The sequence below is a fragment of the Lichenostomus cassidix genome, chromosome 3 (assembly GCF_008360975.1).
Source record: "Lichenostomus cassidix isolate B80296 chromosome 3, HeHo_3.0, whole genome shotgun sequence".
Lineage (NCBI taxonomy): Eukaryota > Metazoa > Chordata > Aves > Passeriformes > Meliphagidae > Lichenostomus > Lichenostomus cassidix.
In genome coordinates, this window is record NC_139483.1 from 10149565 (window position 1) to 10167273 (window position 17709).

The 17709-nt window shown below is 46.2% G+C and overlaps 1 long non-coding RNA gene across 1 annotated transcript in view; it reads right to left on the reverse strand.

Moving 5' to 3' along the window:
• LOC146439021 (uncharacterized) overlaps positions 1 to 17709 on the reverse strand; it is a 37706-nt gene that overhangs the window by 7349 nt on the left and 12648 nt on the right. The window contains exons 2-3 of the long non-coding RNA XR_014850639.1: positions 9194 to 9334; positions 7958 to 8142 (exon numbers count right to left, since the gene is read on the reverse strand). This is a non-coding gene — a long non-coding RNA (uncharacterized LOC146439021). The remainder of the gene's footprint in view (positions 1 to 7957; positions 8143 to 9193; positions 9335 to 17709) is intronic.

A 17709-nucleotide genomic window follows, 5' to 3' on the forward strand; every position in this document is an offset into this window, starting at 1 on the left:
TGTAGGAAGCTGCTGGAAGCTTCCCCCATGTCCAACAGAGCCAGCCAGCTCCAAGACAGAGCTGCTGCTGGTCAAAGCTGGGACAATCAGGAATGATAGTATTGCCTCTGTGATTACATGTTTGAGAAGGAAAGAAAAAAGTCACTTGGCAGGTGTAATTGCAGCCAGAGAAGACCAGCCTGAGAGTATGTGAGAGGAACAGCTCTGTGGACACCAAGGTCAGTGGAGAAGGAGGGGAAGAGAAGCTCAAACCACCACACTTTTGAAAGGCCAAGAAATGCCTCTCTGCGTGTTTGGGCACCCAAATACCTCTGCAGAGGGTTTTACATTTCATGACCCTTCCTCTCCTCCTCTGGGCTGCCCATGGGACTCCCAGCCAGGCTGGTGGCCAAGGGTCAGCACTGCACTGACCAATGCTAAGGGCAGTAAAGCAATCTCAGCTGCTGGCAGGACACAAGAAATCCCAGGAGGATGACAGGGCTCCTGTTTGTCTGTCCTGGGCCTATTAACTTTTCAGGGTAAATGGTCTCTATTTCACTTAATGCAATAGCTTTGCTGCCAGTCTTCTGCCCATACACTTCAGGCCAAGTAGTCTAACATTAAATGTATCCTACATACACTTTGTTGTGATATTAGTCTGGCTTTCCACATTTTCCCCATTTTTTCACGCTTTATCCATTCCAAGCTTCAATAAAAGCACAGCCCAGATTCTGAGAACCGAGTAGTGACTAAGGTGGGGGCTGTGAAAAGGAATAGAGAGGGAATAGAGCTATAAATGGAATCAGGGAAGCATGGCTTGGGCTGATTAATGAGCTTACATCTGTGACAAGTGCTTACTATAAACAGCAGGTAGAGAAGCAAAGCCAGCAGCAGGAAGGGCTCAGGAGCAAAGGAGGTGGAGCCATGGGCTCCCCACATCAGCAGTGACCTGGCTGCTCTGTGGGTGCTGCTGGGGACAAGAACAGCTCCTCCTCAGGGGGATTTTGGATCAGTGCACGGCAGGATACATCACACCATTGGGGAACAGCAGGCATCCTTGCAGAAACCTGGGAGAAAAGAGGGATTAAAAAACATACAATTCCCTTTACTAGCAGCAGAACAGCAAAGTCCTGGCTAAAGGTGCAGCTAGAAAGTGCCTGTGCTTTTTTACCCTCCTTCCCTGGGATTTTCCTCTAGCAGAACCCACATGTAGTTTGCAGCCACCTGGCACACAGGGCAGCCCCAGTGGGGTAGAAAGAGAAGGATTTGGGAAAGATTTGAGGGACTAATGATCAGGGAAAATGCAGTACAATTTGGAGCAGCTGGCCTGCAGTATTCAATAGGATCCCAGCATTGCCATTCCTACAGATAAATGTGCAAACGAAGCCCCTGAAATCCTCTCGCTGGTTTAAAAACAGAAAAACACAAGCAAACAATTTAAATAGAAAACAAAAAAAACAAGAAAAAAATTTTTAAAAATCAAAAAAACCTTGATGCTTTTTAATATTACATTGCCATGAAAACTTCCTCCTTGTTCTCTGTTCCATGATCCATTCATCCATCCCTCTGAGGAAAGCTCAGAGTACTGTACCGTTGTGAGACAACGGAGAATAGGCAAAATTGGGATTCTAGAGGTGTGTAACTATGGATGAAAAAAACACAGACTTCTTTTAATATAAACAAACTAGCCAAAAATTACTGTTAAAACAAAATATCAATTTTAAACAGCAAAAGTAGAAGCTGTATAAAGCAAGCTGCTCAGTCTTTAAAGGAAACTACTGGGTTACTCAACACAGAAAGCTCTATGAATAACTCCAGCCCACTCCAGCTTGATTTTCCCTTGTTTCAGTGCAGAAAAAGTTTCCAGTGTTGTTGCAACCAACTCAGCTCACTTTGTTCCTGCTGGGCAGTTTTTGCAGCAGTGCAGAGCAGATGCAATGAGGGTCAGGATCTGGCCCCCCACATGCATAGTTTTAAAGATTATCATTCAGCAGAAGCCACTGTGAGGAAGAAAAAATGCTAAGCCCAGAGCCTGAGTTATTTCTCTGACCCTGAATGCTATCAAGCATAATATTTTATTTGGCTGGTTATAGAAAACATGTGGCAAAGCCTTCATTTTTGGGGAAGGTTTGTCCTGTGGCACAAAAAAGAAAGAAAAATAGCTGAACTTTATTCTGCCTGTCTCTGCAATGCACATCCCTGCAGCCACACAAGCTGCTCTCGCCTGAATTTTAAGTTCTGGATACATATGATAACTCTATTTACTCTGCAGAAATGCCAACAAGGTCCCAATCAAAGATTCACATTAAGATCTGCAGGGTAGGTGCAAACAGGAAAGCATCCCCATGAAAAGTTTGTACTCCAAGCAAAATGGGAAGATTCAAGATGACCAGTTTCTAAAAAGGACATGAAAAGTAGCAAGTTCAGGACAGATTTGAACAGCAAAACACATTCCCCAGTGTCCTACTATGTTCAGCAGTGGCAAGAAAATTGTTCATTGCTCAGGTGTCTTAGACCTGAGTACAAGACTAAGAGACCAGCATACAGGACCAATTTTTTTTGGGGGGAAAGCCTTTGTACTCAAAGTTCCAGTTCCAATTCTGACCTAACATCATGCCCCAAAAATGGTCTTTCCCCTGTAAAAAAAAAAAAAGAAGTTTAAAAAAAAAAAGGAATAATTACTCATTTACCCACAAGAAACCTTTCACTTGTCAGTGAACTCCACCAGCACTTGCAGGGGAACCAAGGGGTGTGAGGCATTACAATGCACAGGAGGAGCAGAACAAGAGGGTTTTTTGCTGTTTTCCCCATCCTGACAGCCGTTCCTCATGAACCCAACCCTCTACAAAAACTTCCTTAAGGACCTTGTCCAAAGGGAAGGGTCCTTTTCCCAGCAGGGCTAGGAGGGCTTCAAGCTGCCAGGCAGCTGGGTGAGTGAGTCCACTGCAGCCACACAAGGGGAGGCTCAGGCTGCCACCCTTCCCTCAGGAAGGCTGATGCTGTGCCAGCACACACAAAGGGTGCACACACATGTTCTCTGTGCTGGCTCAGCTCCAGGGATGCTTATTTCCAGCTGAGGAGCTGTGTCAAGCACAGTAGGAGATAACCTTTCCATCTGTTCCTGTACACAAAATGACATAAATTTCTGAACATCTCCAAGCAGTTAGAGGGTTATGATGGTTGGGACAGTGACAGCTATTGCCCTTCTTCCTTCATCAGGGACAAATCCTTTAGCTATTCCCTAGAGCCTCTCAACTGTGCCACCACAGACCTATAACTCACCTCCTCCTACTTTTCTACTGGAGACTGACCAGCTGCCCCCCAAGCTCCCTTTGCCCATCAGTGAGGGACAAGCCCTGTGTTTGGGACACCTGTGCCCTGCAGGCAGCACAGCACATTCCCAGCGGGTTTGCTAATCACCAGCAATGCCCCCTGAGCTGGGAGCCTGTGACTCAGCTGTGGGCCCTCTGCCACTTAGCAGCTGGCACTTGGCACAGACCTGAGTGTGACTCAGGCTGGCAGGAGCCTTTGGAGATGCCTTCCCCTGATTTATATCTGCAAGGGATCCTTTGTGTTCGGACCCTATTGTTGGCATGCCAGCCTCACTGTAAAAATCTGGAGTTAATAAACTCCACTTTCCGAGCACAGCAGCTCTTTCCAGGGTGCAGCTTTACAGGGCTGGCAGTGCTTGCTCCTGCACCATCAGCCAGCACGGCTGCTGATGCCTTTTACCTTAGAAAAATCCTGTGATTTCACACATGGGCAACCCCAAGGAAAGCCCAGGTTCCCAGTGCCTGGTAGTCTGCCTCCCTCTTGGCTCCATCTCCTTATCCCTTTTGGTGTGGGGTTTGGAGCCCATAGTCTTACAGCCCTAGCCCTAATGGCAAGAAGCCTCTTGGCACCAGCAAGTTGGGTTCCCCCTGAGAAATGAGAAAATTTAAAAAAGACAAAATATGGATTTGTCAGTTCATTTGTGGAGCTGTATAATCATGGGACCATCTCTACCCCTCTCCAGAACTAGTGACATTTTACAATGGGCAAAGGGACTCACACATGGCACTGCAGCCTTTCTTCCATGGCAGATTTGTGGCTTTTCAGCCAAAAAAGGGTGGAAGCAACTTTCACTTCTCAGCATTCCCATGGGACAGGTATGCTTCACAGCTGGCTACATTCCAGCAAGATGATTCACTTACTTTAAGCCATATTTTTGGCTTCTATAAGCTGGATCTACATGAGTGGAGCTACACCAGTTTACATCAGCCCAAGCATATGGCTCCACATTTTCAGGGAAAGGAAGGTTTTGAGCAGCTCCTTGGTGCTGCAGGCTGGATGCCCCTGCAGACAATGAGCCCTGCCTGGGAGGATGTGGGAAGGCTGTTATGCTTTGTGTTACTCTGGAGAAGAAATGAGCCAGTTCCAGTCACAGTGAATGACAATGGGAAAACAAGAGGAAACATCCGGCAAACAAAATAAAACACTTTAGGACTGCAACGGGGAGCTGGGACGGGAAGAGAGCTGGAACAGGCTCCAGGGAGCCCCCAGTGCAGGCAGCTGGGAGAGCAGGATCAGACTGTGACATTCATCACCTCCAGGGGACAGACAAAGGGTGTCAACAGTTTTTCCTACACAGAAAGGATTAAAGCACCTCCATTCAGACACCCAGAGAAAAATGGGCAAACACAGGATGGCCATGTGTGATTGTAATTAACAATTCAATGCCGATCCTGTGCAGTGCTCGGCACTTGAGGTGAAGGGATGTGTGCAGTCCCCATCCTGTTCATGCCAAATTAATCAAGGCTAAGCAGGGTTTACAGCCATCCTCTTTCTCCAGCCTTTTGGGGAAATTTGCTCCTCAGCAAATCCCTCTTCCAAAAATTGACAAAAATCTACCCATTAAGAAGCTTGGAAAGTGGTGTGAGACTTAGGCAGAGCCACAGAGCATTGTTATATGTCAAATACTGTGATTGTCTACAGGAACATTCACACAGGGATAGCAGCACCCTTTGCAAAACAGGGTTCAGCATAAGTAACCCCAGCTTACAAAAGGGGAACACGAGTCACAAAGATTAAAGGTTGCTGTGTTACAAGTAAACCAAACCTTGCAAATACCACAGGCACCTTACGAAAGACTTCTGCAAAATGTGGGCACCTTGGTTGAAAACTGTGATCTGAGAGCTCCATATTCCCATTCAGCTGCTTGCCTAGCCTTGGAGGTGCCTGAACTTGCCCAGTGCCTCCTGGTTTGACTCACAGTCTCCCTGGGCGGCTGTAAACTGCTCCCAGGTGCACTCAGAGCTGCTCCCATCCAAACATCTCCCCCTCCAGCTCCCAGCTGAGTGCTGCCATGCTGTGGCAGCAGGGCTGGCAGTGCTGTGCCCATCCCCGGGAGGAGCCAGCCTGGAGCTGCAGCGGGAGCGCACCGGGGCACAGCCTGCAGGTGATGAGCACCGCAGTCCCCCAGGCGATGCCTTTTGCTGCAGCAGCACCAGAGGCCGGGCTGTCCCCGGGAACACCCCGTGCTGCCCCCGGGAACACCCCGTGCTGCCTCATGCAGCTCCCATCCTCTCTGCTGCCCACCCTGGGGAGCACCAGGAGCTCCCCAACAGCCCCTTCACCTCCCCAGCTGTGAGCACAGACAGCAAGAGCTGCATTTCCCTCCTTCACAGGGATGCCACAGAGTCCTGGATGACAGTAGTGAACTGCAGCCATCACCCAGCCTCTTCCATACCCTGCAAAGATGCCGGGGTAACACAGGCTGGGGTCGACTCTGGGTTTTGTCATATTTTCAGTATAACCCACGCTTGAGGCAGAGCTTTGTTTGATAAATTGCATCCCCATTTCTCCCCCATCCTGTTAACAGCTTGGTTTCAGACAAAGCACAGTAAGTGCCTGTGGTAAGTAACTGCTGAAGCCCAGCTCCCCCCACACTGTCAGCCTCTGCAGTTCTCCCCAACACAATCAACAACCTGGCCTAGGGCTTATCTACCCACTTCCAAAATTCTTAATCTGACAACTAATGATGCATTAATCACTGTCAGACCACGATCTTTTGTTTCTGCTTCTCTGCAGGCATCTGTCAGGATCACAAAGGATTAATTATTGCACAAGCCTGGGTACAAAAACTCAGCCCCTCTGCAGACACTCATTGATGTTTTGTGATCCCTTCAGCAACCACTTCACCTGTTCTTCCCCTTCTTCACTCACCACTCGTATTTCTAGCTCTGGATATCTGCTCTCTCTTGTGTAAGCATGGGTTCTTTTTCAATCTCACAAGCAGCACTAACAGAGAGGATAACGAAAATCCTTCCCTGCAGCACTGTCCCAGTTTGGGAACCCTGGTTCCCAGTTCATTTAACCATGCTGAGAAGGTGCCTATTCTCTCCTTCTTATCCACTGTTATATGCTTCACCTCTAACCTTCCATACACATAGCACTCTAGAGCATGCAGTGCTCAGAAGCATGAAACATCCTGCTCAGAATTAAGTGACCCTCCCTCCAAAGCCTGTGGGATGATGACCAAACACCAGAGCAATCTCTGGGAGGCATCCAAGCTCCACCTCAGCAGACAAACCAGCTGCATCATTTCTTCGAAAGAGCCCCGACAGACTAAAATACAACTCTTCTTTTACATCTCAAGAGCCTGGGCCCAGCTGTCCACAGGAAGTGACACCCCCAGGAGATGGAGGGACATCAAGGATTCATCTCCACATGGAAGCTGGAAGGTTCCATTTCTGAATGCTGGTGCAGCATGAAGAGCCTGTGGAGCTGGCAGTTTGACACAGAAAAGCAGTTCCACACACACAGGCACAGCTGTTTCCAAAGGCAAAAGGAATTAACTACACCTATCTAAAATAAATTTTAAAAATTATAGCTTTTCCTCAAATGCAAACTATTTCCAAGAACAGGGGTGTTGGACCTGCATGTCCCGAGCCTTCTCTGCAGCAGCAGCCAGGCAAGTCCATTCGACCACCCTTCACTGCTGAGTACTGCCAGAGCAAGTCTCTGTTCTCCCTTCCATGGGAGTTTCTGTGCATGATTCAGAAGCCATCTACAAAAGCAATTTGGAAGATGAATGAGTTCACTATGACAGAGGGGAGGAACACAAAAGAGCATCTCTCTGGGTGCATGGGGGAAGTCTCATCAGGGGCTTGGATCACACAGTGCTCTCTCCATTTCTCAAACATATCCCAGGTGCTGGACTTCCTTCAGCTCTTGTTTTCCTATCTACAGAAGAGGCTTGAGAAACAGAAATAGACAAAACCAAGCAGGAAATAAAATCAAATATTTGTAGATGATGCAGTAGCTTCTTTCTAATAATCCTGGGGTGTGTAGGGATTACAGAAGGAAAATGCTTGGCACAGCCAGCACAGCATCATCACGCTGCCAGTGACAGAACAGATGGTGGAAGTGTAACCTGACACAAGAGTACCTTTTCCTGTTGGGAGATTTAGCTTACAGATCCTTCCCAGAGATAAATCTAAAGCACAAAGTTTTCTTGCTCTCAAAACCAGAATTCTCTGAGTGTTACCATGCTGGATATTTAAATGTTTTGTTCATACTCAGAAATTTCCTCCTGTAAAGAAACTCCAGAAGTTCCCATAGCCCCAGCATTGCAATGGATCCCCATCTGCTGGAATATTGGTGGAATCAATTGTTGCTCTAACCAGAGCTCCCTGGCCTGCTGTGCTGCTCAGGAACCTCTGAGAACATGGCTGAGTCTTCTCAGAGCCTCACTTCTCATACATTTCTGAATTTTAATGGACTCAAGTGGTTTCAGCTGCCAGCTGACACTGTGGAAAGGACAGAGCCAAACCAACCCACACTTGTCCCTCCCCACCAGCAGCTCTATTTGTGGCCCTGTGCAGAGCCAGAAATAAACTGCTTTCCTAGGAGAGACCCACAGGCAGTGCTGGGCTCTCCACAGAGGGCACAGCAGCTTCAAAGATACCCATTTTAGCTCTCATTTCAAAGTACTCACCAAGGGGTTTTAGAAGGCTGGAAGTGCTCCTGGGAGTCATGGTGAGGTGGGAAAAGGAGGAAGGTAAAAATTAAATTTGTGGCCCCTCCTCATCCTTGGAAAGCAGTCCTTCAGGGTATGCCTGCACCCTCTCAGCTCCTCTCTTCTAGCTGGAAGATCACAGCCTCACAAGTGCAGTGCTGAGTCTATTTTAAATTACTCATTAATGTTTGCACACAAATGCCAGATGCTTTCTTTTTAAATAAACAAACAAACAGAAACCTCAAACACCCTCTGAGAGATGGAACATTTTTTCCTACAGTGAAGGCCACAAGTGGCTGCTTGTGCAGGATAGTGGGATAAGGTTCCCGAAAATCCTACTTTATAAACATTTCTCCTCCTTTCCTCAACCCTTCCCCTACCACACAGGTGGGGACTTTGAGGAGGGATGGAGTTAATTTATTCCTACAGCACTTAAGAGGGGAGGATCTTGGAGGACATCAGCTGAACTTAGTTGATGGGCTCAATGGGAAATTAATCCCTGTGGCTTCCCAGTCCTGGGAGTCCTCAACTTTGCTACAGTTCCCATATATTTACATCATGAAAATGGCAGTGTTACACAAGAGATAAACAGTAGGTGCACAGAAAAGGGCAATGACAGAGTTTGGAGTCAAAAAACTCAGATTCAAAATTGCAGGGAAGGTGATATCAGTGGGAATTGGTCTCTCTGTATTTATTCCAGGAGCTTTACTGCCATGTGTCAGCTGTCAGGTGAGGGAAATGCCCACTGCTCCATGGACACACAGCATCCTTCTTGCAGGGATCTGTTCACACATGCTGAACTAAACCCACATCAGCAATAGCCATAAAATTTTAAATAAAGAAAAGGAAAGTGTATATTCCTTTTATGTCATGTGCAAAGGCACTGGCTACTGAAGGCAAGAGGGATTCAGGTGAACGCTCCACGAGATGTGACTGGAATATGTTTCCTCTGAAGTGCTATAATCAGAGTAGTAATGTATTCCCTTTTTTTTTCCCCTAAGACTGGGAAATCACATTTTAGTGCCTGCCACAAGGCTGTCAGGATCAGCATTTCAAGTAGCAATTCAGCCTTTATCAACATTCAACAGCATTGTAAGTCAGGAATAATTAATGTTACATTAACATAGAGTTATCAGGAAAGGTAAGGCTGTAAGCATTCAACATCAGATTCATTTAGTATTTCCTGCATTAATGCCATCAGCAGGAAGTATTTACCATAAATATCAGCTTCAGGGGGATGTTCCAGGGCAGCCAGGAGGAGTTCAGTGTGCCACCCCTGTACCTGTCACCTCCCAGCTCTTCAGAGCTCTTCACTGCATTCCTCAGAGCATCATCCTAGAAACCTGCTGCATGTGTCTGTGTCAAAACAAAAAGAAATATTTCTGTAAAAAACCACAAGCACTTTGCTATGGCATCTCCAAGATGAATATGGGGTTAAACTATTTAGATAGATAGATAGATAGATAGACAGACAGATACATAGATCATACATATAGTCCATGGAGAAATGACAGATGAGAGTCGTGGAATGAGGGATAAGAGCCTATAGAGCCATATTTTTGTATTTATGCAGACATATATATATTAAAGATACATAAAATCATGTTCACAATAGTGTAGTGTGTACTGTGCTTAACCACAGCACTATATATAAATACATAAATTGATATAAATTCAGTCCAAAGCTTTTCCTCATAACAGAGGAAGGCAGCTAATTTTCTTAATATCTGGAAAGGATTCACTGTCCTTCAGGACAGCCAAGAGGCCTGATTCCTGCATTTCTGTTCCCTCTGTCTCCAGGGCTATTCCAGTACGGCTGAAAGCAAAGGGAACCTGGATGAGGGGTTTGGCTAGGCAGGGTTGCAGTAAATGTTCAGTGGGATTTTCAAACATGCTAAGGCTGCTACCTTATGCTGACATGACCTGGAGTGAGGTGCCCAGGCATGCTGGAAAATCCCTGTAGCTACTGAAGTCTCACTTGTAACAGCATGGGACATGTGACAGAGTGCCTGGAGACAGAATCCCACTGAATTTCAGTGGAACTGGGACACCTGGATCCAGGAAGTTCTAGCAAGCCCCTGCATCACCATGCTGCCAGACTGGAGCACGTGCCTTGGGTTGTATCCATGCCTGGCTGCTTCCATTGAGCTCACCTGAATCACAGAACCATAGAATGGTTTGGATTGGAAGGGACCTTAAAGATCATCTAGTTCCAACCCCCTCTCACTGGCAGGGACACCTTCCACTCAGCCAGGTGGCCAAAGCCCCATTCCACCTGGCCTTGAATACTTCCAATGATGGGACATCCACACCCTCTCCAGGCAACCTGTGCCAGTGCCTCACCTCCCTCTGAGGAAGGAGTTTCTCCCTAATATCAGACCTAACCCTGCCCTCTGTCTGTTTGAAGCCCTTCTCCCCTGTCCTATCACTACATGCCCTAGCTAAAAGTCCCTCCCCAGCTCTGCTTCCCTGGCTGCCACGATTGCTCCACAGCAGGGGTACAAAGAACAGGGAACAAGGAACATGGAATGAACCTTTGCTCTGCAAGATAAGCCCCACAGCCCAGATCCTGCCCTATCAATCACAGAGCTGATGTCAGCAGCATGCAGGGAAGTAGGTGAAGGATCAACACTGACTCAGGAGAGAAGACACCTCTAACTAAAAGCCTTAAGCAGTGCTGAGGGCACCTGATATAGTCTCCTTGCTATGTATGGGGCTTTAAAAGCATCAAACATTTCTTGAACAAACACCAGATCTGTCTTTAAAAGAAAGAAGAGCTTTTCCTATGAGTAAAACAATGTTACCAATCTGCTGCTTGGAATTATGTCCAGATAGGCACAACACATTGCCTCTTTCTGGGACCTGCAAAGGAGTCTGATGGCCACAGAGACATTTCTGTGTGAGACTGTCTCCTCAGTGCAGGGATGGGAGCAAGGCAAGCCAGCCTCTTGCAGCTTAGGATGCCACATTCCCTCTGAATCACAGTCCCACAATTCCTTAGTGAGTGCCATGCTTGTTTGACTGTGTACAGACCAAATGCTATTAAAAAAATGTAAATATTTTTATGGCCTGGCTTGCTTAAAAGCCTGTCTAAGGGGAAAGGAATGCTGTGCACATACACAGCAGAACAAATTTAATGAAAGCCAGAACCCAGAGGTATTCTCTAACCCAGAGACAGAGTGCTTTGCATTGCTGAAGAGTGGTCACTTGGTACCTCACAAAGACAGCATGAAAGTGGAGATAACACAATTAATAATGAACTCTCCAACACAAAGCCCTGTCTCCATCACCATGACCTCACTCTCCTCACAGACAGAACACAGAGCTATTCACTCATCTCCTCTTGCTTTGGAGAAGCAGGCCAAGTGCCCAGTTTGCTCTGTACTGCTGCAGTTTTGCTGGTGACACAGCCAGACTCCTTCAGAGGTGAGCAAGGCAAGGACAAAGGGTAGTAACAACCAAAAAAAAACTACCCTGCATGAAATAAGGTCAATAAAAGTCCTGATCTGAGGTCCCCAGGCTGTGGCCACTGAGAGCTTCCAGGAACTACAGCTCTCTCAGCCTAACACTGTTTATCAAAGACCTTTCCCACTGGGAAGCACAGTCCCCAGCTGAGAGCCACCAAGGTGGCAGAACAATCACTGCTTGCTGTCCGCACAGCAAGATCTTGCATCTCTTCAGCAGCAAGATCACAGTCAGCCAGCACCAGCTGACAAAAACATCCAAGGCAGCCCAGACCTGCCTCACCCTGCTCTGTCTTTAAACCTGATGCTCTCTGAAAGTTGGAACTTACAACTTCATGTTGCAACTCCTTGTCTTTTCAGGTGCTCCCACCACAGCAGGGCACAGCCTCTGGCACGGGGAATCACCCATTCAACCCCCATGGGTACATCCAGGAGCACTGCACACTGGGATGCAGCTTCAGCGAGGCCAGGAAAGGCACGCGAGGCGTGCAAAGCTTTGGAAGAGAGCCCAGATGCAACACCAAGTAAGAGGCAAGAGAGGTAAGCCCTGCACAAAGCTTGGCAGAATCCTAATGAAATTAATTTCTTTAGATACATTTATTTAATTATATCTCTTCATATCATTCGTGCCTACAAAGTTCAGGTTTAACCTGGGGGGAAAAGGAAAGACTTAGGAGGATGGATTAAAGCCCATCTAAAATATTAATGCCATTTTTACAGCAAAACATTAAAACTCTTTCAAATTGATCCCTCAAATAGAAATACTATAGTTATGTTAATTGTAAGGCTATTTCTCCCCATTTAAACAAGTCCTTGGCCTTGCCTGCATGCTTGAAAAAAAAATCAAGTAGACAGGATTTAGGTGGGCCAGGATGAAAGCACAAACATCTTGAGGTCCATGACAGCTTAATTTAAATTGGAGGGTGCAAGGTCTCTGGCAACAGGGTGACAGCAGCCCAGCTGTTTTCTTAACACCTCCAGCTGTTGGGAGACCCATCCCCAGGCTTAAGTCCAAAAACACCACTGGAGCAAATCCTCACAATGCCTTCCCTTTGACTGTGGGGCTTGCAGTGATTTGTTGCTCCCTGACAAACAGCCCCATCCTTCAAACGTGGGAGACAACCCCTCTGACCCCTCCAGGTGCCTCTGCCTCCTCCCCTCACTCCCACCCTGCTCCCCTCCACCCTGCCCTGCCTCAAGGCACAGGGGAAGCTCATCCTTTCCCCTTCACCTCCATCAGCAGCCTCTGCTCACCAAGTAGGAATCTCAATTTGTCTGCCTTTTGGGTACTCCTGGAGCCTCTTCCTGTGCCTCTGAATTAAGAAAAGCTTCCAAGAGCTGCATGCAGCTGCAGCAATGGTCATGTAGGTGCCTAGCTGGGGGCTGCTTCCCTTGGGACTTTCACATGGCCCTGCTCCCCTTTTCCCTCTCTTTCTGGCCTCAGTTACAGCCACATGTGAACAATGCACCCTGTGTGCACATTTCCCACTTGGTGCACAGGCTTGTAAAACACTTTTAATATGTGCTTTACAAGGGTTCTGTTTTGGGCTGAAATTGTTTCCCTCACGAGCTGAGCAAGGGTGAAGTGGCTGGAGGTGTTTATGGAGGGCAAGGTGGGAGGTGACAGGCAGGGCTGAAGGCTCTCAGGTCACTGGCAGCTCCAGCATCTGGCACTGAAGCCTCTGAGAAGCAATAACAAAACACCACCATTCCCCCCTAAGCTGGCATTAGCCTCAGCAAAGCGTCTTCCAGAAGCGAAATTTTTGAGGATAAAAAAATGTTTAGAGCTGATCAAAAGCAGAAGCAACCACAAGCCACAGCAGCGTTTGAGCCAAATGTAATTGTGACCTTTTCTTCCCCAGAAAACTGTAAAAACTACTACTACAAACATAAAAGGAATAAACAATGGCATTCTGATTAAACGGCATCACACAGAAAAACAACACCTGATGATTGCATAATAGAAATATATTCTAAAAGAGAATTCTTATGAAAAATAACATTTCATTTAGAAGCATCAGGCAGCCCAGTTTGTTATCATTTTAGGTCCCTAAGTTCCAAGCGCTTAAGTAACTACATTAGACAAAGTATCCAAAGTCCAGTTCCTTACTCAACTTTAATAAAGTTTCAATTGGAAAAGATAACATAAACTTCCTGTCCTGGAAAAGGCTACCCCAGGCAATTAAAGCAGTGGAGAAAGCAGCAGTACTGCACTCTGACCAGCAGATGCAGTGCTCAAGTCCCCATCACAGTAGTGCACATTCTGAAAGGGAAGGCTGCTGTGCCTTGATTTTATAGACATATATTACAAGATTATGTAATCTTCACTTCAAGTGCTGACAAAACACACTTAAGGAATCTTTAAGGAGTTTTTGCTACAGTGGAAGTGCAGGGAAATGTCTCAGAGCTCTCCAGAAAGCTTAGCTGAGATGACTTCTTAACAGGTTGAAGTAATGTATTAGGTTTTTTCCACTTCAGAAACATCTGTCTCTCACATGAACCTTGTGCAGCAACATTTTATTTTATTTTATTTTCCCAATACCACTTTCTGGAAACCACAAAGGGTAAGGGAGTCCACAGCTTAAAAAAAAAACAAACAAAAAAACATTTCTCTTGGCATTTTGATTACCAACACTGCCACTGCATTGCACGTGCAAAAACAGGTTTCTGAGAATGTGAAGACTTTTAAATAAAGCTCTATGGCTCAATAGACTTATTTTTTCTAGCTACACTTGAAAAAAACCCATGCAAAACCCACCTTATTCCTCTGAAAATTATGGTAACACATTTATTTTGGCATTTATTCCCCTCCTGCTTATCTCCTCTCCACACCCAAATGTCAACATTAGAATTTACAACCTTCACAAAGCAAGTGTTTCCAAGTGTTTTGCTGCTCTCTTAAATGAGCTTTTCAACCATGCATTGGCCATAGCCTAAATACACCCTGATGGCTTTACAAATGGATAGGGAAAAAACTTGCTTTCATCACTGCCTAAATATTTTTGCCTAAACCCAGCCAACAGCTTGAATGATAAATCATGGTACATTAAATGATGAAAATTAGTGATGTTCATATAAATTAACCTTAGGAGCAGAGAGAGGGAAAGGGAATGTGTGTGTGTGTGCTTGTCTATGTGCACAGGCAATGTCACAGTGAACAATTTCATTGCAGAAGTGGCACCCAGAGGTGTCCAAGGCAGGGTCACCTGGGCAAACACTATTTGCCCTCCCTGCATATTTACTTCACAATAGAGCTTCACATCTCCAATTGTGTGCCATTTTTCCCCCACCAGGTAATGCAATGCTTAGCAGAGGTGGCACCTGCTGCATAAAATGTTATCCAACATTTGATCCTCCTCACTGAGGTGCCCATCACCAGTATCCTGACTGCTTCCAAACTCCAATGACTGTAACCATAGGATTCCTTGGTGAGCCAAAGCCACAGTACTACTTATTTAGGAGGTGTGCAAGTGACCACCGAGCTGGTCACAATTGCCTTTTAATTTCAGTTCCTAATTTGGGATCTTTTGAGGCTGACACTTCAGAGGTAACTACATCCAGGGCCTGCAGTCTGCCTTGGCAGGGAGGGAAGGATCAGTGATGCCTTGGCCAGGTGATGAGATGGCTGTTCCCCCTCAGGAACTGACTATAGATCCCCTGCATGGTCACCTCAGCCTGGGCTACATCCAGCTCCCTGCCTCCCAGGCAGCTTCCTGCACAGCACAGCACATGGAGGAGGGACAGCACACTGCACTCACACTCCAGGCTCTGCCTTGGCTGCCTGTTTATTAATGGATGAAATTCAGAATGATAATCCCAATCCACAAAGCCATTGCACTGGGGTCAATTAGCTCTGCAGCTGCCTTGATCTGGACGCCCCACGGCTTGGAAAGCATTCTCCTGCCCTTGCCACAGATTTCCTGGGAGCAGGAGAACAAGCTCCTTTGCCCTCAGACTTGACTTCAGCTGAACTGGATTGCCTTTAGAGAGCCCTGGAAGAGCTGGCTCATCTCCAAACACTAGTGAAATCAGGAGTCCCACTTCTTTTTCCCATGAATTTTGAGTCATGCCCCAACATGGCCCTTCATTTTCCCTTTTTTCCAAAAAGTCAAATTTCTTGCTAAGGCATTTCAGGTAGGAGTTCAGCTGGGATGGAGCAGGCTGTGCTGCTCCTGAGCTGGCAGGAAACAACAGTCCCTAGACATTAACATGATGGACATGTCGACACGGAGAAACGTATGGCACCAATTAAGACAGTATCAACAATTATGCAGAACACAGTTGAGTGGATTAATTTGTTGCCTGGAGTAAAGGCTGCCAGTATGAAGCTGGCTGTCAAGAGACACGCTTTCATCTTGCCTGCTGCCTGGTGCCAAACATTATGAAGCCCATGTGCACTAAGGATGATCACTGGGTTTCTTTTTCCACCAGCACTCCTGGAGCAAGGAGGGCACAACCAATTAATGTCTCTACATGCTGACTTCTTTCTTCTTCCTAAGGAAAAAAAAAAAAAAGCCAAACCAAACCTACACTTTAAAAGAAGTCCCCAAATGACCGTAATTCCCAAAAGACTGAAATAAGAACTACAAAGTAACTGGGAAAGGATGGCTCTTTTCTTGCTCAGAAAGGTTTTCTTTTGCTGAGGGGCTGATGTGATAACTCATTTGTCAAACACACTTTTTCCCAGTTCTCTAAGCAGAGAGATGAAAAATGGGTATATCATCTGTGTGACTTTTTTCCCAGCTTGCTATTTTTACACTGACCAGAAGGATATTGACACCCTCTCCATCTCTTTCTTCCCACCCATTCTTTGCCAAGGGAGATGCAAGATTACCTCTAGCAAGTTGTGACTAAGTTCTCCTGCCTTGCCAAATACTGTAAGAACAAGCAGCTGATTTTCCCTAAAAACCTTATGTTTGCAACCTGCTACATAGGTCTGTGGCTGTCAGAGTATTAAACAGCAAAGAAAAAGCTAGGACTTGTAAATAATCACTTGCTGCATTAATAAGCAGCAGCATTTGAATTCCTGCTAAAGCTTTGTACCAGCTGTGCTTTGTCCCAAAATCCAATTTAAAAAAACAACAAAAACAACTGCATATGCTTGTTCCTACAATATAAATGATATTCAACTACTCTCCATAAACTCTGCTGTTGCTTCCAGTGCATCTGGTCCCACATCAGGCTTCCATTTGTCCATATTTAGCATTGTTAAACTACAGCATGCCTACCTGAGATATAAATTACCTTGAGGCTTGGAGTGATGCCATCCTGAGTAAGGAAACTATTCCTAACACTGCACTCCTTAATTTAATGCAGGCAGAAGTCCCCTGCCCACTTACAGCACAGCACATGCTGACGACAGTTGTTGATGGAGAAATCCAGTTTTAATCCAACATTCCCAGTAAACACATTGTTCTCGGAGTAGCAGAGCCATGAAATCTGTTCTTTTTCAAAAGGTTTATATCCTGTGTGCCTTAGTCCCTGAGACATTTATAGCATATTTGCAGCTTGGCTATATTCCCATCACAAAACCTTCCAGATCCTTCCTATTATCTCCTTCCAACACATCCACTGAACTCTAAGGTATTTCTGGGTGCTTTGCCTCATTTTTCTAACTTAGTGCTCATTCTTCTTCATTTCAAGTACTGTGTGTCCAGGGTTGTTTTCTTCCCTGTGCTCAGGGATTTCCACAGATCCAACATTCTCCAAACAAACAGATGAAATCTCAAAAAGGCACTTCCTGAAAAGTTATTTCTGCAGCCAGTAACCCTCTACCTGCTGCCAGGCACACCATCTTGCTTGGAAACACCAGCTTGGATCTGTGCTGCATGGGCAATTTCTCCCTTCCATGGAGAGGGGAGAGGCAGTTCTCAAAGCACAGGGGGGAAAGGCTCCCCCTTGGATGTTTTCCCCCTGAGCAGGAGTTCTGCCGGGCATACAGCAGCTCTTCATGCCCACAGGGTCCCCCCAAGCACACAGATGCCTCCTGCCCTCCAGCACTGCTCCTGAGGTGCTCTTCCCCAAGGTTCCTCCTTCTTATCTGCTGTTTCCAGATGCTTCTGACACAGCCTAAGGGGCAGAGAGGGTCAGCAGTGACGCCAAAGAGAACCAGGGAAGGTCAAAGGAGGACAGGATAAATGGTATCCATTCAGACGTGCCAAAATCTGATTTTTTCCTCAATTAAACTTCTAAACATCTACATCATTAAGAATTTTGATGAGGGAAAAAAAAATGTATTCCCTCATCTTTTTCCCCCTGCTAGCAACT